Source organism: Osmia lignaria, unplaced genomic scaffold (genome assembly GCF_051020975.1).
Source record: "Osmia lignaria lignaria isolate PbOS001 unplaced genomic scaffold, iyOsmLign1 scaffold0005, whole genome shotgun sequence".
Classification (NCBI taxonomy): domain Eukaryota; kingdom Metazoa; phylum Arthropoda; class Insecta; order Hymenoptera; family Megachilidae; genus Osmia; species Osmia lignaria.
In genome coordinates, this window is record NW_027478162.1 from 685,128 (window position 1) to 713,069 (window position 27,942).

Sequence of the window (27,942 nt, forward strand, 5' to 3'; positions counted from 1 at the left end):
GCTCGCTTCGTTTCCGAGATATTTGCAGATTTATCTCAAGGGAAGGGGCCTGACGGACATATTTCGAGATATTTCTTCTTCTTGTTGTTCTTCTTCTGCACAGCTAAGCTGGAAGTGGCATTTGCAGCGCGCAATAGTGCAGAGTTATCTCAAAGAAAGGGGCCACGGTGTTTCTGTATCTCTATTATGTTGGTGCGGCTTCGGAACTTTTAAATATCTTGATATATCTCGAGAACTACGCATCTGATCAAAAAATATCATACTACATAAAAAGTAGGAAACTTAATTCTCTACAAGAAAGGTCTCTAAACATTTTGCCATAGCTCGCTTCGTTTCCGAGGTATTTGCAGATTTATCTCAAGGGAAGGGGCGTGACGGACATATTTCGAGATATTTCTTCTTCTTGTTGTCCTTCTTGGGCACAGCTAAGCTGGAAGTGGCATTTACAGCTCGCAATAGTGCAGAGTTATCTCAAAGAAAGGGGCCACGGTGTTTCTGTATCTCTATTATGTTGGTGCGGCTTCAGAACTTTTAAATATCTTGATATATCTCGAGAACTACGCATCTGATCAAAAAATATCATAGAACATGAAAAGTAGGAAACTTAATTCTCTACAAAAAAGGTCTCTTAACATTTTGCCAGAGCTCTCTTCGTTTCCGAGATATTTGCATATTTATCTCAACGGAAGGGGCCTGACGTACATATTTCGAGATATTTCTTCTTCTTGTTGTTCTTCTTCTGCACAGCTAAACTGGAAGTGGCATTTCCAGCTCGCAATAGTGCAGAGTTATCTCAAAGAAAGGAGCCAGGGTGTTTCTGTATCTCTATTATGTTGGTGCGGCTTCGGAACTTTTAAATATCTTGATATATCTCGAGAACTACGCATCTGATCAAAAAATATCATAGAACATAAAAAGTAGGAAACTTAATTCTCTACAAAAAAGGTCTCTTAACATTTTGCCATAGCTCGCTTCGTTTCCGAGATATTTGCAGATTTATCTCAAGGGAAGTGGCCTGACGGACATATTTCGAGATATTTCTTCTTCTTGTTGTTCTTCTTCTGCACAGCTAAGCTGGAAGTGGCATTTGCAGCTCGCAATAGTGCAGAGTTATCCCAAAGAAAGGGGCCACGGTGTGTCTGTATCTCTATTATGTTGGTGCGGCTTCGGAACTTTTAAATATCTCAATATATCTCGAAAACTACGCTTCTCATCAAAAAATATCATAGAACATAAATTGTAGGAAACATAATTCTCTACAAAAAAGGTCTCTTAACATTTTCCCATAGCTCGCTTCGTTTCCGAGATATTTGCAGATTTATCTCAAGGGAAGGGTCCTGATGGACATATTTCGAGATATTTCTTCTTCTTGTTGTTCTTCTTCTGCACAGCTAAACTGGAAGTGGCATTTCCAGCTCGCAATCGTGCAGGGCTATCTCAAAGAAAGGGGCCACGGTGTTTCTGTATCTCTATTATGTTGGTGCGGCTTCGGAACTTTTAAATATCTTGATATATCTCGAGAACTACGCCTCTGATCGAAAAATATCATAGAACATAAAAAGTAGGAAACTTAATTCTCTACAAAAAAGGTCTCTTAACATTTTGCCATAGCTCGCTTCGTTTCCGAGATATTTGCAGATTTATCTCAAGGGAAGGGGTCTGACGGACATATTTCGAGATATTTCTTCTTCTTGTTGTTCTTCTTCTGCACAGCTAAGCTGGAAGTGGCATTTGCAGCTCGCAGTAGTGCAGAGTTATCTCAAAGAAAGGGGCCACGGTGTTTCTGTATCTCTATTATGTTGGTGCGGCTTCGGAACTTTTAAATATCTTGATATATCTCGAGAACTACGCATCTGATCAAAAAATATCATAGAACATAAAAAGTAGGAAACTTAATTCTCTACAAAAAAGGTCTCTTAACATTTTGCCATAGCTCGCTTCGTTTCCGAGATATTTGCAGATTTATCTCAATGGAAGGGGCCTGACGGGCATATTTCGAGATACTTCTTCTTCTTCTTGTTCTTCTTCTGCACAGCTAAGCTGGAAGTGGCATTTGCGGCTCGCACTAGTGCAGAGTTATCTCAAAGAAAGGGGCCACGGTGTTTCTGTATCTCTATTATGTTGGTGCGGCTTCGGAACTTTTAAATATCTCGATATATCTCGAAAACTACGCTTCTGATCAAAAAATATCATAGAACATAAAAAGTAGGAAACTTAATTCTCTACAAAAAAGGTCTCTTAACATTTTGCCATAGCTCGCTTCGTTTCCGAGATATTTGCAGATATATCTCAAGGGAAGGGGCCTGACGGACATATTTCGAGATATTTCTTCTTCTTGTTGTTCTTCTTCTGCACAGCTAAGCTGGAAGTGGCATTTGCAGCTCGCAATAGTGCAGAGTTATCTCAAAGAAAGGGGCCACGGTGTTTCTGTATCTCTATTATGTTGGTGCGGCCTCGGAACTTTTAAATATCTTGATATATCTCGAGAACAACGCATCTGATCAAAAAATATCATAGAACATGAAAAGTAGGAAACTTAATTCTCTACAAAAAAGGTCTCTTAACATTTTGCCATAGCTCGCTTCGTTTCCGAGATATTTGCATATTTATCTCAAGGGAAGGGGCCTGACGGACATATTTCGAGATATTTCTTCTTCTTGTTGTTCTTCTTCTGCACAGCTAAGCTGGAAGTGGCATTTGCGGCTCGCACTAGTGCAGAGTTATCTCAAAGAAAGGGGCCACGGTGTTTCTGTATCTCTATTATGTTGGTGCGGCTTCGGAACTTTTAAATATCTCAATATATCTCGAAAACTACGCTTCTGATCAAAAAATATCATAGAACATAAATTGTAGGAAACATAATTCTCTACAAAAAAGGTCTCTTAACATTTTGCCATAGCTCGCTTCGTTTCCGAGATATTTGCAGATATATCTCAAGGGAAGGGGCCTGACGGACATATTTCGAGATATTTCTTCTTCTTGTTGTTCTTCTTCTGCACAGCTAAGCTGGAAGTGGCATTTGCAGCTCGCAATAGTGCAGAGTTATCCCAAAGAAAGGGGCCACGGTGTGTCTGTATCTCTATTATGTTGGTGCGGCTTCGGAACTTTTAAATATCTCAATATATCTCGAAAACTACGCTTCTCATCAAAAAATATCATAGAACATAAATTGTAGGAAACATAATTCTCTACAAAAAAGGTCTCTTAACATTTTCCCATAGCTCGCTTCGTTTCCGAGATATTTGCAGATTTATCTCAAGGGAAGGGTCCTGATGGACATATTTCGAGATATTTCTTCTTCTTGTTGTTCTTCTTCTGCACAGCTAAACTGGAAGTGGCATTTCCAGCTCGCAATCGTGCAGGGCTATCTCAAAGAAAGGGGCCACGGTGTTTCTGTATCTCTATTATGTTGGTGCGGCTTCGGAACTTTTAAATATCTTGATATATCTCGAGAACTACGCCTCTGATCGAAAAATATCATAGAACATAAAAAGTAGGAAACTTAATTCTCTACAAAAAAGGTCTCTTAACATTTTGCCATAGCTCGCTTCGTTTCCGAGATATTTGCAGATTTATCTCAAGGGAAGGGGTCTGACGGACATATTTCGAGATATTTCTTCTTCTTGTTGTTCTTCTTCTGCACAGCTAAGCTGGAAGTGGCATTTGCAGCTCGCAGTAGTGCAGAGTTATCTCAAAGAAAGGGGCCACGGTGTTTCTGTATCTCTATTATGTTGGTGCGGCTTCGGAACTTTTAAATATCTTGATATATCTCGAGAACTACGCATCTGATCAAAAAATATCATAGAACATAAAAAGTAGGAAACTTAATTCTCTACAAAAAAGGTCTCTTAACATTTTGCCATAGCTCGCTTCGTTTCCGAGATATTTGCAGATTTATCTCAATGGAAGGGGCCTGACGGGCATATTTCGAGATACTTCTTCTTCTTCTTGTTCTTCTTCTGCACAGCTAAGCTGGAAGTGGCATTTGCGGCTCGCACTAGTGCAGAGTTATCTCAAAGAAAGGGGCCACGGTGTTTCTGTATCTCTATTATGTTGGTGCGGCTTCGGAACTTTTAAATATCTCGATATATCTCGAAAACTACGCTTCTGATCAAAAAATATCATAGAACATAAAAAGTAGGAAACTTAATTCTCTACAAAAAAGGTCTCTTAACATTTTGCCATAGCTCGCTTCGTTTCCGAGATATTTGCAGATATATCTCAAGGGAAGGGGCCTGACGGACATATTTCGAGATATTTCTTCTTCTTGTTGTTCTTCTTCTGCACAGCTAAGCTGGAAGTGGCATTTGCAGCTCGCAATAGTGCAGAGTTATCTCAAAGAAAGGGGCCACGGTGTTTCTGTATCTCTATTATGTTGGTGCGGCCTCGGAACTTTTAAATATCTTGATATATCTCGAGAACAACGCATCTGATCAAAAAATATCATAGAACATGAAAAGTAGGAAACTTAATTCTCTACAAAAAAGGTCTCTTAACATTTTGCCATAGCTCGCTTCGTTTCCGAGATATTTGCATATTTATCTCAAGGGAAGGGGCCTGACGGACATATTTCGAGATATTTCTTCTTCTTGTTGTTCTTCTTCTGCACAGCTAAGCTGGAAGTGGCATTTGCGGCTCGCACTAGTGCAGAGTTATCTCAAAGAAAGGGGCCACGGTGTTTCTGTATCTCTATTATGTTGGTGCGGCTTCGGAACTTTTAAATATCTCAATATATCTCGAAAACTACGCTTCTGATCAAAAAATATCATAGAACATAAATTGTAGGAAACATAATTCTCTACAAAAAAGGTCTCTTAACATTTTGCCATAGCTCGCTTCGTTTCCGAGATATTTGCAGATATATCTCAAGGGAAGGGGCCTGACGGACATATTTCGAGATATTTCTTCTTCTTGTTGTTCTTCTTCTGCACAGCTAAGCTGGAAGTGGCATTTACAGCTCGCAATAGTGCAGAGTTATCTCAAAGAAAGGGGCCACGGTGTTTCTGTATCTCTATTATGTTGGTGCGGCTTCGGAACTTTTAAATATCTTGATATATCTCGTGAACTACGCGTCTGATCAAAAAATATCATAGAACATAAAAAGTAGGAAACTTAATTCTCTACAAAAACGGTCGCTTAACATTTTGCCATAGCTCACTTCGTTTCCGAGATATTTGCAGATATATCTCAAGGGAAGGGGCCTGACGGACATATTTCGAGATATTTCTTCTTCTTGTTGTTCTTCTTCTGCACAGCTAAGCTGGAAGTGGCATTTGCGGCTCGCACTAGTGCAGAGTTATCTCAAAGAAAGCGGCCACGGTGTTTCTGTATCTCTATTATGTTGGTGCGGCTTCGGAACTTTTAAATATCTCGATATATCTCGAAAACTACGCTTCTGATCAAAAAATATCATAGAACATAAATTGTAGGAAACATAATTCTCTACAAAAAAGGTCTCTTAACATTTTGCCATAGCTCGCTTCGTTTCCGAGATATTTGCAGATATATCTCAAGGGAAGGGGCCTGACGGACATATTTCGAGATATTTCTTCTTCTTGTTGTTCTTCTTCTGCACAGCTAAGCTGGAAGTGGCATTTACAGCTCGCAATAGTGCAGAGTTATCTCAAAGAAAGGGGCCACGGTGTTTCTGTATCTCTATTATGTTGGTGCGGCTTCGGAACTTTTAAATATCTTGATATATCTCGTGAACTACGCGTCTGATCAAAAAATATCATAGAGCATAAAAAGTAGGAAACTTAATTCTCTACAAAAACGGTCGCTCAACATTTTGCCATAGCTCACTTCGTTTCCGAGATATTTGCAGATATATCTCAAGGGAAGGGGCCTGACGGACATATTTCGAGATATTTCTTCTTCTTGTTGTTCTTCTTCTGCACAGCTAAGCTGGAAGTGGCATTTGCGGCTCGCACTAGTGCACAGCTATCTCAAAGAAAGGGGCCACGGTGTTTCTGTATCTCTATTATGTTGGTGCGTCTTCGGAACTTTTAAATATCTCGATATATCTCGAAAACTACGCTTCTGATCAAAAAATATCATAGAACGTAAATTGTAGGAAACATTATTCTCTACAAAAAAGGTCTCTTAACATTTTGCCATAGCTCGCTTCGTTTCCGAGATATTTGCAGATTCATCTCAAGGGAAGGGGTCTGACGGACATATTTCGAGATATTTCTTCTTCTTGTTGTTCTTCTTCTGCACAGCTAAGCTGGAAGTGGCATTTGCGGCTCGCACTAGTGCAGAGTTATCTCAAAGAAAGGGGCCACGGTGTTTCTGTATCTCTATTATGTTGGTGCGGCTTCGGAACTTTTAAATATCTTGATATATCTCGTGAACTACGCGTCTGATCAAAAAATATCATAGAACATAAAAAGTAGGAAACTTAATTCTCTACAAAAACGGTCGCTTAACATTTTGCCATAGCTCACTTCGTTTCCGAGATATTTGCAGATATATCTCAAGGGAAGGGGCCTGACGGACATATTTCGAGATATTTCTTCTTCTTGTTGTTCTTCTTCTGCACAGCTAAGCTGGAAGTGGCATTTGCGGCTCGCACTAGTGCAGAGTTATCTCAAAGAAAGCGGCCACGGTGTTTCTGTATCTATATTATGTTGGTGCGGCTTCGGAACTTTTAAATATCTCGATATATCTCGAAAACTACGCTTCTGATCAAAAAATATCATAGAACATAAATTGTAGGAAACATAATTCTCTACAAAAAAGGTCTCTTAACATTTTGCCATAGCTCGCTTCGTTTCCGAGATATTTGCAGATATATCTCAAGGGAAGGGGCCTGACGGACATATTTCGAGATATTTCTTCTTCTTGTTGTTCTTCTTCTGCACAGCTAAGCTGGAAGTGGCATTTACAGCTCGCAATAGTGCAGAGTTATCTCAAAGAAAGGGGCCACGGTGTTTCTGTATCTCTATTATGTTGGTGCGGCTTCGGAACTTTTAAATATCTTGATATATCTCGTGAACTACGCGTCTGATCAAAAAATATCATAGAGCATAAAAAGTAGGAAACTTAATTCTCTACAAAAACGGTCGCTCAACATTTTGCCATAGCTCACTTCGTTTCCGAGATATTTGCAGATATATCTCAAGGGAAGGGGCCTGACGGACATATTTCGAGATATTTCTTCTTCTTGTTGTTCTTCTTCTGCACAGCTAAGCTGGAAGTGGCATTTGCGGCTCGCACTAGTGCACAGCTATCTCAAAGAAAGGGGCCACGGTGTTTCTGTATCTCTATTATGTTGGTGCGTCTTCGGAACTTTTAAATATCTCGATATATCTCGAAAACTACGCTTCTGATCAAAAAATATCATAGAACGTAAATTGTAGGAAACATTATTCTCTACAAAAAAGGTCTCTTAACATTTTGCCATAGCTCGCTTCGTTTCCGAGATATTTGCAGATTCATCTCAAGGGAAGGGGTCTGACGGACATATTTCGAGATATTTCTTCTTCTTGTTGTTCTTCTTCTGCACAGCTAAGCTGGAAGTGGCATTTGCGGCTCGCACTAGTGCAGAGTTATCTCAAAGAAAGGGGCCACGGTGTTTCTGTATCTCTATTATGTTGGTGCAGCTTCAGAACTTTTAAATATCTTGATATATCTCGAGAACTACGCATCTGATCAAAAAATATCATGGAACATAAAAAGTAGAAAACTTAATTCTCTACAAAAAAGGTCTCTTAACATTTTGCCGTAGCTCGCTTCGTTTCCGAGATATTTGCAGATTTATCTCAAGGGAAGGGGCCTGACGGACATATTTCGAAATATTTCTTATTCTTGTTGTTCTTCTTCTGCACAGCTAAGCTGGAAGTGGCATTTGCAGCTCGCAATAGTGCAGAGTTATCTCAAAGAAAGGGGCCACGGTGTTTCTGTACCTCTATTATGTTGGTGCAGCTTCGGAGCTTTTAAATATCTTGATATATCTCGAGAACTACGCATCTGATCAAAAAATATCATAGAACATAAAAAGTAGGAAACCTAATTCTTTACAAAAAAGGTCTCTTAACGTTTTGCAATAGCTCGCTTCGTATCCGAGATATTTGCAGATTTATCTCAAGGGAGGGGTCCTGACGGACATATTTCGAGATATTTCTTCTTCTTGTTGTTCTTCTTCTGCACAGCTAAACTGGAAGTGGCATTTCCAGCTCGCAATAGTGCAGAGTTATCCCAAAGAAAGGGGCCACGCTGTTTCTGTATCTCTATTATGATGGTGCGGCTTCGGAACTTTTAAATATCTCGATATATCTCGAAAACTACGCTTCTGATCAAAAAATATCATAGAATATAAATTGTAGGAAACATAATTCTCTACAAAAAAGGTCTCTTAACATTTTGCCATAGCTCGCTTCGTTTCCGAGATATTTGCAGATTTATCTCAAGGGAAGGGTCCTGATGGACATATTTCGAGATATTTCTTCTTCTTGTTGTTCTTCTTCTGCACAGCTAAACTGGAAGTGGCATTTCCAGCTCGCAATCGTGCAGAGTTATCTCAAAGAAAGGGGCCACGGTGTTTCTGTATCTCTATTATGTTGGTGCGGCTTCGGAACTTTTAAATATCTTGATATATCTCGAGAACTACGCCTATGATCGAAAAATATCATAGAACATAAAAAGTAGGAAACTTAATTCTCTACAAAAAAGGTCTCTTAACATTTTGCCATAGCTCGCTTCGTTTCCGAGATATTTGCAGATTTATCTCAAGGGAAGGGGCCTGACGGACATATTTCGAGATATTTCTTCTTCTTGTTGTTCTTCTTCTGCACAGCTAAACTGGAAGTGGCATTTGCACCTCGCAATAGTGCAGAGATATCTCAAAGAAAGGGGCCACGGTGTTTCTGTATCTCTATTATGTTGGTGCGGCTTCGGAACTTTTAAATATCTTGATATATCTCGAGAACTACGCGTCTGATCAAAAAATATCATAGAACATAAAAAGTAGGAAGCATAATTCTCTACAAAAAAGGTCTCTTAACATTTTGCCATAGCTCGCTTGGTTTCCGAGATATTTGCAGATTTATCTCAAGGGAAGGGGCCTAACGGACATATTTCCAGATATTTCTTCTTCTTGTTGTTCTTCTTCTGCACAGCTAAGCTGGAAGTGGCATTTGCGGCTCGCACTAGTGCAGAGTTATCTCAAAGAAAGGGGCCACGGTGTTTCTGTATCTCTATTATGTTGGTGCAGCTTCAGAACTTTTAAATATCTTGATATATCTCGAGAACTACGCATCTGATCAAAAAATATCATGGAACATAAAAAGTAGAAAACTTAATTCTCTACAAAAAAGGTCTCTTAACATTTTGCCGTAGCTCGCTTCGTTTCCGAGATATTTGCAGATTTATCTCAAGGGAAGGGGCCTGACGGACATATTTCGAAATATTTCTTATTCTTGTTGTTCTTCTTCTGCACAGCTAAGCTGGAAGTGGCATTTGCAGCTCGCAATAGTGCAGAGTTATCTCAAAGAAAGGGGCCACGGTGTTTCTGTACCTCTATTATGTTGGTGCAGCTTCGGAGCTTTTAAATATCTTGATATATCTCGAGAACTACGCATCTGATCAAAAAATATCATAGAACATAAAAAGTAGGAAACCTAATTCTTTACAAAAAAGGTCTCTTAACGTTTTGCAATAGCTCGCTTCGTATCCGAGATATTTGCAGATTTATCTCAAGGGAGGGGTCCTGACGGACATATTTCGAGATATTTCTTCTTCTTGTTGTTCTTCTTCTGCACAGCTAAACTGGAAGTGGCATTTCCAGCTCGCAATAGTGCAGAGTTATCCCAAAGAAAGGGGCCACGCTGTTTCTGTATCTCTATTATGATGGTGCGGCTTCGGAACTTTTAAATATCTCGATATATCTCGAAAACTACGCTTCTGATCAAAAAATATCATAGAATATAAATTGTAGGAAACATAATTCTCTACAAAAAAGGTCTCTTAACATTTTGCCATAGCTCGCTTCGTTTCCGAGATATTTGCAGATTTATCTCAAGGGAAGGGTCCTGATGGACATATTTCGAGATATTTCTTCTTCTTGTTGTTCTTCTTCTGCACAGCTAAACTGGAAGTGGCATTTCCAGCTCGCAATCGTGCAGAGTTATCTCAAAGAAAGGGGCCACGGTGTTTCTGTATCTCTATTATGTTGGTGCGGCTTCGGAACTTTTAAATATCTTGATATATCTCGAGAACTACGCCTATGATCGAAAAATATCATAGAACATAAAAAGTAGGAAACTTAATTCTCTACAAAAAAGGTCTCTTAACATTTTGCCATAGCTCGCTTCGTTTCCGAGATATTTGCAGATTTATCTCAAGGGAAGGGGCCTGACGGACATATTTCGAGATATTTCTTCTTCTTGTTGTTCTTCTTCTGCACAGCTAAGCTGGAAGTGGCATTTGCAGGTCGCAATAGTGCAGAGTTATCTCAAAGAAAGGGGCCACGGTGTTTCTGTATCTCTATTGTGTTGGTGCGGCTTCGGAACTTTTAAATATCTCGATATATCTCGAGAACTACGCCTCTGATCGAAAAATATCATAGAACATAAAAAGTAGGAAACTTAATTCTCTACAAAAAAGGTCTCTTAACATTTTCCCATAGCTCGCTTCGTTTCCGAGATATTTGCAGATTTATCTCAAGGGAAGGGGCCTGACGGACATATTTCGAGATATTTCTTCTTCTTGTTGTTCTTCTTCTGCACAGCTAAGCTGGAAGTGGCATTTGCAGGTCGCAATAGTGCAGAGTTATCTCAAAGAAAGGGGCCACGGTGTTTCTGTATCTCTATTGTGTTGGTGCGGCTTCGGAACTTTTAAATATCTTGATATATCTCGAGAACTACGCATCTGATCAAAAAATATCATAGAACATAAAAAGTAGGAAACTTAATTCTCTACAAAAAAGGTCGCTTAACATTTTGCCATAGCTCTCTTCGTTTCCGAGATATTTGCAGATTTATCTCAAGGGAAGGGGCCTGACGGACATATCTCGAGATATTTCTTCTTCTTGTTGTTCTTCTTCTGCACAGCTAAGCTGGAGTTGGATTTGCAGCTCGCAATAGTGCAGAGATATCTCAAAGAAAGGAGCCACGGTGTTTCTGTATCTCTATTATGTTGGTGCGGCTTCGGAACTTTTAAATATCTTGATATATCTCGAGAACTACGCGTCTGATCAAAAAATATCATAGAACATAAAAAGTAGGAAGCATAATTCTCTACAAAAAAGGTCTCTTAACATTTTGCCATAGCTCGCTTCGTTTCCGAGATATTTGCAGATTTATCTCAAGGGAAGGGGCCTAACGGACATATCTCGAGATATTTCTTCTTCTTGTTGTTCTTCTTCTGCACAGCTAAGCTGGAACTGGCATTTGCAGCTCGCAATAGTGCAGAGATATCTCAAAGAAAGGAGCCACGGTGTTTCTGTATCTCTATTATGTTGGTGCGGCTTCGGAACTTTTAAATATCTTGATATATCTCGAGAACTACGCGTCTGATCAAAAAATATCATAGAACATAAAAAGTAGGAAGCATAATTCTCTACAAAAAAGGTCTCTTAACATTTTGCCATAGCTCGCTTCGTTTCCGAGATATTTGCAGATTTATCTCAAGGGAAGGGGCCTAACGGACATATTTCCAGATATTTCTTCTTCTTGTTGTTCTTCTTCTGCACAGCTAAGCTGGAAGTGGCATTTGCGGCTCGCACTAGTGCAGAGTTATCTCAAAGAAAGGGGCCACGGTGTTTCTGTATCTCTATTATGTTGGTGCAGCTTCAGAACTTTTAAATATCTTGATATATCTCGAGAACTACGCATCTGATCAAAAAATATCATGGAACATAAAAAGTAGAAAACGTAATTCTCTACAAAAAAGGTCTCTTAACATTTTGCCGTAGCTCGCTTCGTTTCCGAGATATTTGCAGATTTATCACAAGGGAAGGGGCCTGACGGACATATTTCGAAATATTTCTTATTCTTGTTGTTCTTCTTCTGCACAGCTAAGCTGGAAGTGGCATTTGCAGCTCGCAATAGTGCAGAGTTATCTCAAAGAAAGGGGCCACGGTGTTTCTGTACCTCTATTATGTTGGTGCAGCTTCGGAGCTTTTAAATATCTTGATATATCTCGAGAACTACGCATCTGATCAAAAAATATCATAGAACATAAAAAGTAGGAAACCTAATTCTTTACAGAAAAGGTCTCTTAACGTTTTGCAATAGCTCGCTTCGTTTCCGAGATATTTGCAGATTTATCTCAAGGGAGGGGTCCTGACGAACATATTTCGAGATATTTCTTCTTCTTGTAGATCTTCTTCTGCACAGCTAAACTGGAAGTGGCATTTCCAGCTCGCAATAGTGCAGAGTTATCCCAAAGAAAGGGGCCACGCTGTTTCTGTATCTCTATTATGATGGTGCGGCTTCGGAACTTTTAAATATCTCGATATATCTCGAAAACTACGCTTCTGATCAAAAAATATCATAGAACATAAATTGTAGGAAACATAATTCTCTACAAAAAAGGTCTCTTAACATTTTGCCATAGCTCGCTTCGTTTCCGAGATATTTGCAGATTTATCTCAAGGGAAGGGTCCTGATGGACATATTTCGAGATATTTCTTCTTCTTGTTGTTCTTCTTCTGCACAGCTAAACTGGAAGTGGCATTTCCAGCTCGCAATCGTGCAGAGTTATCTCAAAGAAAGGGGCCACGGTGTTTCTGTATCTCTATTATGTTGGTGCGGCTTCGGAACTTTTAAATATCTTGATATATCTCGAGAACTACGCCTCTGATCGAAAAATATCATAGAACATAAAAAGTAGGAAACTTAATTCTCTACGAAAAACGTCTCTTAACATTTTGCCATAGCTCGCTTCGTTTCCGAGATATTTGCAGATTTATCTCAAGGGAAGGGGCCTGACGGACATATTTCGAGATATTTCTTCTTCTTGTTGTTCTTCTTCTGCACAGCTAAGCTGGAAGTGGCATTTACAGCTCGCAATAGTGCAGAGTTATCTCAAAGAAAGGGGCCACGGTGTTTCTGTATCTCTATTATGTTGGTGCGGCTTCGGAACTTTTAAATATCTTGATATATCTCGAGAACTACGCATCTGATCAAAAAATATCATAGAACATGAAAAGTAGGAAACTTAATTCTCTACAAAAAAGGTCTCTTAACATTTTGCCATAGCTCTCTTCGTTTCCGAGATATTTGCAGATTTATGTCAAGGGAAGGGGCCTGACGGACATATTTCGAGATATTTCTTCTTCTTGTTGTTCTTCTTCTGCACAGCTGAGCTGAAAGTGGCATTTGCAGGTCGCAATAGTGCAGAATTATCTCAAAGAAAGGGGCCACGGTGTTTCTGTATCTCTATTATGTTGGTGCGTCTTCGGAACTTTTAAATATCTCGATATATCTCGAAAACTACGCTTCTGATCAACAAATATCATAGAACATAAATTGTAGGAAACATAATTCTCTACAAAAAACGTCTCCAAACATTTTGCCATAGCTCGCTTCGTTTCCGAGATATTTGCAGATTCAGCTCAAAGGAACTGGCCTGACGGACATATTTCGAGATATTTCTTCTTCTTGTTGTTCTTCCTCTCCACAGCTAAGCTGGAAGTGGCATTTGCAGCTCGCAATAGTGCAGAGTTATCTCAAAGAAAGGGGCCACGGTGTTTCTGTATCTCTATTATGTTGGTGCGGCTTCGGAACTTTTAAATATCTTGATATATCTCGAGAACTACGCATCTGATCAAAAAATATCATAGAACATAAAAAGTAGGAAACTTAATTCTCTACAAAAAAGGTCTCTTAACATTTTGCCATAGCTCGCTTCGTTTCCGAGATATTTGCAGATTTATCTCAAGGGAAGGGGCCTGACGGACATATTTCGAGATATTTCTTCTTCTTGTTGTTCTTCTTCTGCACAGCTAAGCTGGAAGTGGCATTTGCAGCGCGCAATAGTGCAGAGTTATCTCAAAGAAAGGGGCCACGGTGTTTCTGTATCTCTATTATGTTGGTGCGGCTTCGGAACTTTTAAATATCTTGATATATCTCGAGAACTACGCTTCTGATCAAAAAATATCATACTACATAAAAAGTAGGAAACTTATTTCTCTACAAGAAAGGTCTCTAAACATTTTGCCATAGCTCGCTTCGTTTCCGAGATATTTGCAGATTTATCTCAAGGGAAGGGGCCTGACGGACATATTTCGAGATATTTCTTCTTCTTGTTGTTCTTCTTCTGCACAGCTAAGCTGGAAGTGGCATTTGCAGCTCGCAATAGTGCAGAGTTATCTCAAAGAAAGGGGCCACGGTGTTTCTGTATCTCTATTATGTTGGTGCGGCTTCGGAACTTTTAAATATCTCGATATATCTCGAAAACTACGCTTCTGATCAAAAAATATCATAGAACGTAAATTGTAGGAAACATTATTCTCTAAAAAAAAGGTCCCTTAACATTTTGCCATAGCTCGCTTCGTTTCCGAGATATTTGCAGATTTATCTCAAGGGAAGGGTCCTGATGGACATATTTCGAGATATTTCTTCTTCTTGTTGTTCTTCTTCTGCACAGCTAAGCTGGAAGTGGCATTTGCGGCTCGCACTAGTTCACAGTTATCTCAAAGAAAGGGGCCACGGTGTTTCTGTATCTCTATTATGTTGGTGCGTCTTCGGAACTTTTAAATATCTCGATATATCTCGAAAACTACGCTTCTGATCAAAAAATATCATAGAACATAAATTGTAGGAAACATAATTCTCTACAAAAAACGTCTCTTAACATTTTGCCATAGCTCGCTTCGTTTCCGAGATATTTGCAGATTCAGCTCAAAGGAACTGGCCTGACGGACATATTTCGAGATATTTCTTCTTCTTGTTGTTCTTCCTCTCCACAGCTAAGCTGGAAGTGGCATTTGCAGCTCGCAATAGTGCAGAGTTATCTCAAAGAAAGGGGCCACGATGTTTCTGTATCTCTATTATGTTGGTGCGGCTTCGGAACTTTTAAATATCTTGATATATCTCGAGAACTACGCATCTGATCAAAAAATATCATAGAACATAAAAAGTAGGAAACTTAATTCTCTACAAAAAAGGTCTCTTAACATTTTGCCATAGCTCGCTTCGTTTCCGAGATATTTGCAGATTTATCTCAAGGGAAGGGGCCTGACGGACATATTTCGAGATATTTCTTCTTCTTGTTGTTCTTCTTCTGCACAGCTAAGCTGGAAGTGGCATTTGCAGCGCGCAATAGTGCAGAGTTATCTCAAAGAAAGGGGCCACGGTGTTTCTGTATCTCTATTATGTTGGTGCGGCTTCGGAACTTTTAAATATCTTGATATATCTCGAGAACTACGCTTCTGATCAAAAAATATCATACTACATAAAAAGTAGGAAACTTATTTCTCTACAAGAAAGGTCTCTAAACATTTTGCCATAGCTCGCTTCGTTTCCGAGATATTTGCAGATTTATCTCAAGGGAAGGGGCCTGACGGACATATTTCGAGATATTTCTTCTTCTTGTTGTTCTTCTTCTGCACAGCTAAGCTGGAAGTGGCATTTGCAGCTCGCAATAGTGCAGAGTTATCTCAAAGAAAGGGGCCACGGTGTTTCTGTATCTCTATTATGTTGGTGCGGCTTCGGAACTTTTAAATATCTCGATATATCTCGAAAACTACGCTTCTGATCAAAAAATATCATAGAACGTAAATTGTAGGAAACATTATTCTCTACAAAAAAGGTCCCTTAACATTTTGCCATAGCTCGCTTCGTTTCCGAGATATTTGCAGATTTATCTCAAGGGAAGGGTCCTGATGGACATATTTCGAGATATTTCTTCTTCTTGTTGTTCTTCTTCTGCACAGCTAAACTGGAAGTGGCATTTCCAGCTCGCAATCGTGCAGAGTTATTTCAAAGAAAGGGGCCACGGTGTTTCTGTATCTCTATTATGTTGGTGCGGCTTCGGAACTTTTAAATATCTTGATATATCTCGAGAACTACGCTTCTGATCAAAAAATATCATACTACATAAAAAGTAGGAAACTTATTTCTCTACAAGAAAGGTCTCTAAACATTTTGCCATAGCTCGCTTCGTTTCCGAGATATTTGCAGATTTATCTCAAGGGAAGGGGCCTGACGGACATATTTCGAGATATTTCTTCTTCTTGTTGTTCTTCTTCTGCACAGCTATGCTGGAAGTGGCATTTGCAGCTCGCAATAGTGCAGAGTTATCTCAAAGAAAGGGGCCACGGTGTTTCTGTATCTCTATTATGTTGGTGCGGCTTCGGAACTTTTAAATATCTCGATATATCTCGAAAACTACGCTTCTGATCAAAAAATATCATAGAACGTAAATTGTAGGAAACATTATTCTCTACAAAAAAGGTCCCTTAACATTTTGCCATAGCTCGCTTCGTTTCCGAGATATTTGCAGATTTATCTCAAGGGAAGGGTCCTGATGGACATATTTCGAGATATTTCTTCTACTTGTTGTTCTTCTTCTGCACAGCTAAACTGGAAGTGGCATTTCCAGCTCGCAATCGTGCAGAGTTATCTCAAAGAAAGGGGCCACGGTGTTTCTGTATCTCTATTATGTTGGTGCGGCTTCGGAACTTTTAAATATCTTGATATATCTCGAGAACTACGCATCTGATCAAAAAATATCATACTACATAAAAAGTAGGAAACTTATTTCTCTACAAGAAAGGTCTCTAAACATTTTGCCATAGCCCGCTTCGTTTCCGAGATATTTGCAGATTTATCTCAAGGGAAGGGGCCTGACGGACATATTTCGAGATATTTCTTCTTCTTGTTGTTCTTCTTCTGCACAGCTAAGCTGGAAGTGGCATTTGCAGCTCGCAATAGTGCAGAGTTATCTCAAAGAAAGGGGCCACGGTGTTTCTGTATCTCTATTATGTTGGTGCGGCTTCGGAACTTTTAAATATCTCGATATATCTCGAAAACTACGCTTCTGATCAAAAAATATCATAGAACGTAAATTGTAGGAAACATTATTCTCTACAAAAAAGGTCCCTTAACATTTTGCCATAGCTCGCTTCGTTTCCGAGATATTTGCAGATTTATCTCAAGGGAAGGGTCCTGATGGACATATTTCGAGATATTTCTTCTTCTTGTTGTTCTTCTTCTCCACAGCTAAACTGGAAGTGGCATTTCCAGCTCGCAATCGTGCAGAGTTATCTCAAAGAAAGGGGCCACGGTGTTTCTGTATCTCTATTATGTTGGTGCGGCTTCGGAACTTTTAAATATCTTGATATATCTCGAGAACTACGCCTCTGATCGAAAAATATGATAGAACATAAAAAGTAGGAAACTTAATTCTCTACAAAAAAGGTCTCTTAACATTTTGCCATAGCTCGCTTCGTTTCCGAGACATTTGCAGATTTATCTCAAGGGAAGGGGCCTGACGGACATATTTCGAGATATTTCTTCTTCTTGTTGTTCTTCTTCTGCACAGCTAAGCTGGAAGTGGCATTTGCGGCTCGCACTAGTGCACAGTTATCTCAAAGAAAGGGGCCACGGTGTTTCTGTATCTCTATTATGTTGGTGCGGCTTCGGAACTTTTAAATATCTTGATATATCTCGAGAACTACGCATCTGATCAAAAAATATCATAGAACATGAAAAGTAGGAAACTTAATTCTCTACAAAAAAGGTCTCTTAACATTTTGCCATAGCTCGCTTCGTTTCCGAGATATTTGCAGATTCAGCTCAAAGGAACTGGCCTGACGGACATATTTCGAGATATTTCTTCTTCTTGTTGTTCTTCCTCTGCACAGCTAAGCTGGAAGTGGCATTTGCAGCTCGCAATAGTGCAGAGTTATCTCAAAGAAAGGGGCCACGGTGTTTCTGTATCTCTATTATGTTGGTGCGGCTACGGAACTTTTAAATATCTTGATATATCTCGAGAACTACACGTCTGATCAAAAAATATCATAGAAGATAAAAAGTAGGAAACTTAATTCTCTACAAAAACGGTCTCTTAACATTTTGCCATAGCTCGCTTCGTTTCCGAGATATTTGCAGATATATCTCAAGGGAAGGGGCCTGACGGACATATTTCGAGATATTTCTTCTTCTTGTTGTTCTTCTTCTGCACAGCTAAGCTGGAAGTGGCATTTGCGGCTCGCACTAGTGCACAGTTATCTCAAAGAAAGGGGCCACGGTGTTTCTGTATCTCTATTATGTTGGTGCGGCTTCGGAACTTTTAAATATCTTGATATATCTCGAGAACTACGCATCTGATCAAAAAATATCATAGAACATGAAAAGTAGGAAACTTAATTCTCTACAAAAAAGGTCTCTTAACATTTTGCCATAGCTCTCTTCGTTTCCGAGATATTTGCAGATTTATCTCAAGGGAAGGGGCCTGACGGACATATTTCGAGATATTTCTTCTTCTTGTTGTTCTTCTTCTGCACAGCTGAGCTGAAAGTGGCATTTGCAGGTCGCAATAGTGCAGAGTTATCTCAAAGAAAGGGGCCACGGTGTTTCTGTATCTCTATTATGTTGGTGCGGCTTCGGAACTTTTAAATATCTCGATATATCTCGAAAACTACGCATCTGATCAAAAAATATCATAGAACATGAAAAGTAGGAAACATAATTCTCTACAAAAAAGGTCTCTTAACATTTTGCCATAGCTCTCTTCGTTTCCGAGATATTTGCAGATTGAGCTCAAAGGAACTGGCCTGACGGACATATTTCGAGATATTTCTTCTTCTTGTTGTTCTTCTTCTGCACAGCTGAGCTGAAAGTGGCATTTGCAGGTCGCAATAGTGCAGAATTATCTCAAAGAAAGGGGCCACGGTGTTTCTGTATCTCTATTATGTTGGTGCGTCTTCGGAACTTTTAAATATCTCGATATATCTCGAAAACTACGCTTCTGATCAAAAAATATCATAGAAAGTAAATTGTAGGAAACATTATTCTCTACAAAAAAGGTCCCTTAACATTTTGCCATAGCTCGCTTCGTTTCCGAGATATTTGCAGATTTATCTCAAGGGAAGGGTCCTGATGGACATATTTCGAGATATTTCTTCTTCTTGTTGTTCTTCTTCTGCACAGCTAAGCTGGAAGTGGCATTTGCAGCGCGCAATAGTGCAGAGTTATCTCAAAGAAAGGGGCCACGGTGTTTCTGTATCTCTATTATGTTGGTGCGGCTTCGGAACTTTTAAATATCTTGATATATCTCGAGAACTACGCATCTGATCAAAAAATATCATACTACATAAAAAGTAGGAAACTTATTTCTCTACAAGAAAGGTCTCTAAACATTTTGCCATAGCTCGCTTCGTTTCCGAGATATTTGCAGATTTATCTCAAGGGAAGGGGCCTGACGGACATATTTCGAGATATTTCTTCTTCTTGTTGTTCTTCTTCTGCACAGCTAAGCTGGAAGTGGCATTTGCAGCTCGCAATAGTGCAGAGTTATCTCAAAGAAAGGGGCCACGGTGTTTCTGTATCTCTATTATGTTGGTGCGGCTTCGGAACTTTTAAATATCTCGATATATCTCGAAAACTACGCTTCTGATCAAATAATATCATAGAACGTAAATTGTAGGAAACATTATTCTCTACTAAAAAGGTCCCTTAACATTTTGCCATAGCTCGCTTCGTTTCCGAGATATTTGCAGATATATCTCAAGGGAAGGGTCCTGATGGACATATTTCGAGATATTTCTTCTTCTTGTTGTTCTTCTTCTGCACAGCTAAACTGGAAGTGGCATTTCCAGCTCGCAATCGTGCAGAGTTATCTCAAAGAAAGGGGCCACGGTGTTTCTGTATCTCTATTATGTTGGTGCGGCTTCGGAACTTTTAAATATCTTGATATATCTCGAGAACTACGCATCTGATCAAAAAATATCATAGAACATGAAAAGTAGGAAACTTAATTCTCTACAAAAACGGTCTCTTAACATTTTGCCATAGCTCGCTTCGTTTCCGAGATATTTGCAGATTCAGCTCAAAGGAACTGGCCTGACGGACATATTTCGAGATATTTCTTCTTCTTGTTGTTCTTCCTCTGCACAGCTAAGCTGGAAGTGGCATTTGCAGCTCGCAATAGTGCAGAGTTATCTCAAAGAAAGGGGCCACGGTGTTTCTGTATCTCTATTATGTTGGTGCGGCTTCGGAACTTTTAAATATCTTGATATATCTCGAGAACTACACGTCTGATCAAAAAATATCATAGAAGATAAAAAGTAGGAAACTTAATTCTCTACAAAAACGGTCTCTTAACATTTTGCCATAGCTCGCTTCGTTTCCGAGATATTTGCAGATATATCTCAAGGGAAGGGGCCTGACGGACATATTTCGAGATATTTCTTCTTCTTGTTGTTCTTCTTCTGCACAGCTAAGCTGGAAGTGGCATTTGCGGCTCGCACTAGTGCACAGTTATCTCAAAGAAAGGGGCCACGGTGTTTCTGTATCTCTATTATGTTGGTGCGGCTTCGGAACTTTTAAATATCTTGATATATCTCGAGAACTACGCATCTGATCAAAAAATATCATAGAACATGAAAAGTAGGAAACTTGATTCTCTACAAAAAAGGTCTCTTAACATTTTGCCATAGCTCTCTTCGTTTCCGAGATATTTGCAGATTTATCTCAAGGGAAGGGGCCTGACGGACATATTTCGAGATATTTCTTCTTCTTGTTGTTCTTCTTCTGCACAGCTGAGCTGAAAGTGGCATTTGCAGGTCGCAATAGTGCAGAGTTATCTCAAAGAAAGGGGCCACGGTGTTTCTGTATCTCTATTATGTTGGTGCGGCTTCGGAACTTTTAAATATCTCGATATATCTCGAAAACTACGCATCTGATCAAAAATATCATAGAACATGAAAAGTAGGAAACATAATTCTCTACAAAAAAGGTCTCTTAACATTTTGCCATAGCTCTCTTCGTTTCCGAGATATTTGCAGATTGAGCTCAAAGGAACTGGCCTGACGGACATATTTCGAGATATTTCTTCTTCTTGTTGTTCTTCTTCTGCACAGCTAAGCTGGAAGTGGCATTTGCAGCGCGCAATAGTGCAGAGTTATCTCAAAGAAAGGGGCCACGGTGTTTCTGTATCTCTATTATGTTGGTGCGGCTTCGGAACTTTTAAATATCTTGATATATCTCGAGAACTACGCATCTGATCAAAAAATATCATACTACATAAAAAGTAGGAAACTTATTTCTCTACAAGAAAGGTCTCTAAACATTTTGCCATAGCTCGATTCGTTTCCGAGATATTTGCAGATTTATCTCAAGGGAAGGGGCCTGACGGACATATTTCGAGATATTTCTTCTTCTTGTTGTTCTTCTTCTGCACAGCTAAGCTGGAAGTGGCATTTGCAGCTCGCAATAGTGCAGAGTTATCTCAAAGAAAGGGGCCACGGTGTTTCTGTATCTCTATTATGTTGGTGCGGCTTCGGAACTTTTAAATATCTCGATATATCTCGAAAACTACGCTTCTGATCAAAAAATATCATAGAACGTAAATTGTAGGAAACATTATTCTCTACAAAAAAGGTCCCTTAACATTTTGCCATAGCTCGCTTCGTTTCCGAGATATTTGCAGATTTATCTCAAGGGAAGGGTCCTGATGGACATATTTCGAGATATTTCTTCTTCTTGTTGTTCTTCTTCTGCACAGCCAAACTGGAAGTGGCATTTGCAGCTCGCAATCGTGCAGAGTTATCTCAAAGAAAGGGGCCACGGTGTTTCTGTATCTCTATTATGTTGGTGCGGCTTCGGAACTTTTAAATATCTTGATATATCTCGAGAACTACGCCTCTGATCGAAAAATATCATAGAACATAAAAAGTAGGAAACTTAATTCTCTACAAAAAAGGTCTCTTAACATTTTGCAATAGCTCGCTTCGTTTCCGAGACATTTGCAGATTTATCTCAAGGGAAGGGGCCTGACGGACATATTTCGAGATATTTCTTCTTCTTGTTGTTCTTCTTCTGCACAGCTAAGCTGGAAGTGGCATTTGCGGCTCGCACTAGTGCACAGTTATCTCAAAGAAAGGGGCCACGGTGTTTCTGTATCTCTATTATGTTGGTGCGGCTTCGGAACTTTTAAATATCTTGATATATCTCGAGAACTACGCATCTGATCAAAAAATATCATAGAACATGAAAAGTAGGAAACTTAATTCTCTACAAAAAAGGTCTCTTAACATTTTGCCATAGCTCGCTTCGTTTCCGAGATATTTGCAGATTCAGCTCAAAGGAACTGGCCTGACGGATATATTTCGAGATATTTCTTCTTCTTGTTGTTCTTCCTCTGCACAGCTAAGCTGGAAGTGGCATTTGCAGCTCGCAATAGTGCAGAGTTATCTCAAAGAAAGGGGCCACGGTGTTTCTGTATCTCTATTATGTTGGTGCGGCTTCGGAACTTTTAAATATCTTGATATATCTCGAGAACTACACGTCTGATCAAAAAATATCATAGAAGATAAAAAGTAGGAAACTTAATTCTCTACAAAGTCGGTCTCTTAACATTTTGCCATAGCTCGCTTCGTTTCCGAGATATTTGCAGATATATCTCAAGGGAAGGGGCCTGACGGACATATTTCGAGATATTTCTTCTTCTTGTTGTTCTTCTTCTGCACAGCTAAGCTGGAAGTGGCATTTGCGGCTCGCACTAGTGCACAGTTATCTCAAAGAAAGGGGCCACGGTGTTTCTGTATCTCTATTATGTTGGTGCGTCTTCGGAACTTTTAAATATCTCGATATATCTCGAAAACTACGCTTCTGATCAAAAAATATCATAGAACATAAATTGTAGGAAACATAATTCTCTACAAAAAACGTCTCTTAACATTTTGCCATAGCTCGCTTCGTTTCCGAGATATTTGCAGATTCAGCTCAAACGAACTGGCCTGACGGACATATTTCGAGATATTTCTTCTTCTTGTTGTTCTTCCTCTGCACAGCTAAGCTGGAAGTGGCATTTGCAGCTCGCAATAGTGCAGAGTTATCTCAAAGAAAGGGGCCACGGTGTTTCTGTATCTATATTATGTTGGTGCGTCTTCGGAACTTTTAAATATCTCGATATATCTCGAAAACTACGCTTCTGATCAGAAAATATCATAGAACATAAATTGTAGGAAACATAATTCTCTACAAAAAACGTCTCTTAACATTTTGCCATAGCCCGCTTCGTTTCCGAGATATTTGCAGATTCAGCTCAAAGGAACTGGCCTGACGGACATATTTCGAGATATTTCTTCTTCTTGTTGTTCTTCCTCTGCACAGCTAAGCTGGAAGTGGCATTTGCAGCTCGCAATAGTGCAGAGTTATCTCAAAGAAAGGGGCCACGGTGTTTCTGTATCTCTATTATGTTGGTGCGGCTTCGGAACTTTTAAATATCTCGATATATCTCGAAAACTACGCATCTGATCAAAAAATATCATAGAACATGAAAAGTAGGAAACATAATTCTCTACAAAAAAGGTCTCTTAACATTTTGCCATACCTCTCTTCGTTTCCGAGATATTTGCAGATTCAGCTCAAAGGAACTGGCCTGGCGGACATATTTCGAGATATTTCTTCTTCTTGTTGTTCTTCTTCTGCACAGCTGAGCTGAAAGTGGCATTTGCAGGTCGCAATAGTGCAGAATTATCTCAAAGAAAGGGGCCACGGTGTTTCTGTATCTCTATTATGTTGGTGCGTCTTCGGAACTTTTAAATATCTCGATATATCTCGAAAACTACGCTTCTGATCAAAAAATATCATAGAACATAAATTGTAGGAAACATAATTCTCTACAAAAAACGTCTCTTAACATTTTGCCATAGCTCGCTTCGTTTCCGAGATATTTGCAGATTCAGCTCAAAGGAACTGGCCTGACGGACATATTTCGAGATATTTCTTCTTCTTGTTGTTCTTCCTCTGCACAGCTAAGCTGGAAGTGGCATTTGCAGCTCGCAATAGTGCAGAGTTATCTCAAAGAAAGGGGCCACGGTGTTTCTGTATCTCTATTATGTTGGTGCGGCTTCGGAACTTTTAAATATCTCGATATATCTCGAAAACTACGCATCTGATCAAAAAATATCATAGAACATGAAAAGTAGGAAACATAATTCTCTACAAAAAAGGTCTCTTAACATTTTGCCATAGCTCTCTTCGTTTCCGAGATATTTGCAGATTTATCTCAAGGGAAGGGGCCTGACGGACATATTTCGAGATATTTCTTCTTCTTGTTGTTCTTCTTCTGCACAGCTGAGCTGGAAGTGGCATTTGCAGGTCGCAATAGTGCAGAATTATCTCAAAGAAAGGGGCCACGGTGTTTCTGTATCTCTATTATGTTGGTGCGGCTTCGGAACTTTTAAATATCTCGATATATCTCGAAAACTACGCTTCTGATCAAAAAATGTCATAGAACGTAAATTGTAGGAAACATTATTCTCTACAGAAAAGGTCCCTTAACATTTTACCATAGCTCGCTTCGTTTCCGAGATATTTGCAGATTTATCTCAAGGGAAGGGGCCTGACGGACATATTTTGAGATATTTCTTCTTCTTGTTGTTCTTCTTCTGCACAGCTAAGCTGGAAGTGGCATTTGCAGCGCGCAATAGTGCAGAGTTATCTCAAAGAAAGGGGCCACGGTGTTTCTGTATCTCTATTATGTTGGTGCGGCTTCGGAACTTTTAAATATCTTGATATATCTCGAGAACTACGCTTCTGATCAAAAAATATCATACTACATAAAAAGTAGGAAACTTATTTCTCTACAAGAAAGGTCTCTAAACATTTTGCCATAGCTCGCTTCGTTTCCGAGATATTTGCAGATTTATCTCAAGGGAAGGGGCCTGACGGACATATTTCGAGATATTTCTTCTTCTTGTTGTTCTTCTTCTGCACAGCTAAGCTGGAAGTGGCATTTGCAGCTCGCAATAGTGCAGAGTTATCTCAAAGAAAGGGGCCACGGTGTTTCTGTATCTCTATTATGTTGGTGCGGCTTCGGAACTTTTAAATATCTCGATATATCTCGAAAACTACGCTTCTGATCAAAAAATATCATAGAACGTAAATTGTAGGAAACATTATTCTCTACAAAAAAGGTCCCTTAACATTTTGCCATAGCTCGCTTCGTTTCCGAGATATTTGCAGATTTATCTCAAGGGAAGGGTCCTGATGGACATATTTCGAGATATTTCTTCTTCTTGTTGTTCTTCTTCTGCACAGCTAAGCTGGAAGTGGCATTTGCAGCGCGCAATAGTGCAGAGTTATCTCAAAGAAAGGGGCCACGGTGTTTCTGTATCTCTATTATGTTGGTGCGGCTTCGGAACTTTTAAATATCTTGATATATCTCGAGAAATACGCATCTGATCAAAAAATATCATACTACATAAAAAGTAGGAAACTTATTTCTCTACAAGAAAGGTCTCTAAACATTTTGCCATAGCTCGCTTCGTTTCCGAGATATTTGCAGATTTATCTCAAGGGAAGGGGCCTGACGGACATATTTCGAGATATTTCTTCTTCTTGTTGTTCTTCTTCTGCACAGCTAAGCTGGAAGTGGCATTTGCAGCTCGCAATAGTGCAGAGTTATCTCAAAGAAAGGGGCCACGGTGTTTCTGTATCTCTATTATGTTGGTGCGGCTTCGGAACTTTTAAATATCTCGATATATCTCGAAAACTACGCTTCTGATCAAAAAATATCATAGAACGTAAATTGTAGGAAACATTATTCTCTACAAAAAAGGTCCCTCAACATTTTGCCATAGCTCGCTTCGTTTCCGAGATATTTGCAGATTTATCTCAAGGGAAGGGTCCTGATGGACATATTTCGAGATATTTCTTCTTCTTGTTGTTCTTCTTCTGCACAGCTAAACTGGAAGTGGCATTTCCAGCTCGCAATCGTGCAGAGTTATCTCAAAGAAAGGGGCCACGGTGTTTCTGTATCTCTATTATGTTGGTGCGGCTTCGGAACTTTTAAATATCTTGATATATCTCGAGAACTACGCATCTGATCAAAAAATATCATACTACATAAAAAGTAGGAAACTTATTTCTCTACAAGAAAGGTCTCTAAACATTTTGCCATAGCTCGCTTCGTTTCCGAGATATTTGCAGATTTATCTCAAGGGAAGGGGCCTGACGGACATATTTCGAGATATTTCTTCTTCTTGTTGTTCTTCTTCTGCACAGCTAAGCTGGAAGTGGCATTTGCAGCTCGCAATAGTGCAGAGTTATCTCAAAGAAAGGGGCCACGGTGTTTCTGTATCTCTATTATGTTGGTGCGGCTTCGGAACTTTTAAATATCTCGATATATCTCGAAAACTACGCTTCTGATCAAAAAATATCATAGAACGTAAATTGTAGGAAACATTATTCTCTACAAAAAAGGTCCCTTAACATTTTGCCATAGCTCGCTTCGTTTCCGAGATATTTGCAGAGTTATCTCAAAGAAAGGGGCCACGGTGTTTCTGTATCTCTATTATGTTGGTGCGGCTTCGGAACTTTTAAATATCTTGATATATCTCGAGAACTACGCCTCTGATCGAAAAATATCATAGAACATAAAAAGTAGGAAACTTAATTCTACAAAAAAGGTCTCTTAACATTTTGCCATAGCTCGCTTCGTTTCCGAGACATTTGCAGATTTATCTCAAGGGAAGGGGCCTGACGGACATATTTCGAGATATTTCTTCTTCTTGTTGTTCTTCTTCTGCACAGCTAAGCTGGAAGTGGCATTTGCGGCTCGCACTAGTGCACAGTTATCTCAAAGAAAGGGGCCACGGTGTTTCTGTATCTCTATTATGTTGGTGCGGCTTCGGAACTTTTAAATATCTTGATATATCTCGAGAACTACGCATCTGATCAAAAAATATCATAGAACATGAAAAGTAGGAAACTTAATTCTCTACAAAAAAGGTCTCTTAACATTTTGCCATAGCTCGCTTCGTTTCCGAGATATTTGCAGATTCAGCTCAAAGGAACTGGCCTGACGGACATATTTCGAGATATTTCTTCTTCTTGTTGTTCTTCTTCTGCACAGCTGAGCTGAAAGTGGCATTTGCAGGTCGCAATAGTGCAGAATTATCTCAAAGAAAGGGGCCACGGTGTTTCTGTATCTCTATTATGTTGGTGCGTCTTCGGAACTTTTAAATATCTCGATATATCTCGAAAACTACGCATCTGATCAAAAAATATCATAGAACATGAAGAGTAGGAAACATAATTCTCTACAAAAAAGGTCTCTTAACATTTTGCCATAGCTCTCTTCGTTTCCGAGATATTTGGAGATTTATCTCAAGGGAAGGGGCCTGACGGACATATTTCGAGATATTTCTTCTTCTTGTTGTTCTTCTTCTGCACAGCTAAGCTGGAAGTGGCATTTGCAGCTCGCAATAGTGCAGAGTTATCTCAAAGAAAGGGGCCACGGTGTTTCTGTATCTCTATTATGTTGGTGCGGCTTCGGAACTTTTAAATATCTCGATATATCTCGAAAACTACGCTTCTGATCAAAAAATATCATAGAACGTAAATTGTAGGAAACATTATTCTCTACAAAAAAGGTCCCTTAACATTTTGCCATAGCTCGCTTCGTTTCCGAGATATTTGCAGAGTTATCTCAAAGAAAGGGGCCACGGTGTTTCTGTATCTCTATTATGTTGGTGCGGCTTCGGAACTTTTAAATATCTTGATATATCTCGAGAACTACGCCTCTGATCGAAAAATATCATAGAACATAAAAAGTAGGAAACTTAATTCTCTACAAAAAAGGTCTCTTAACATTTTGCCATAGCTCGCTTCGTTTCCGAGACATTTGCAGATTTATCTCAAGGGAAGGGGCCTGACGGACATATTTCGAGATATTTCTTCTTCTTGTTGTTCTTCTTCTGCACAGCTAAGCTGGAAGTGGCATTTGCGGCTCGCACTAGTGCACAGTTATCTCAAAGAAAGG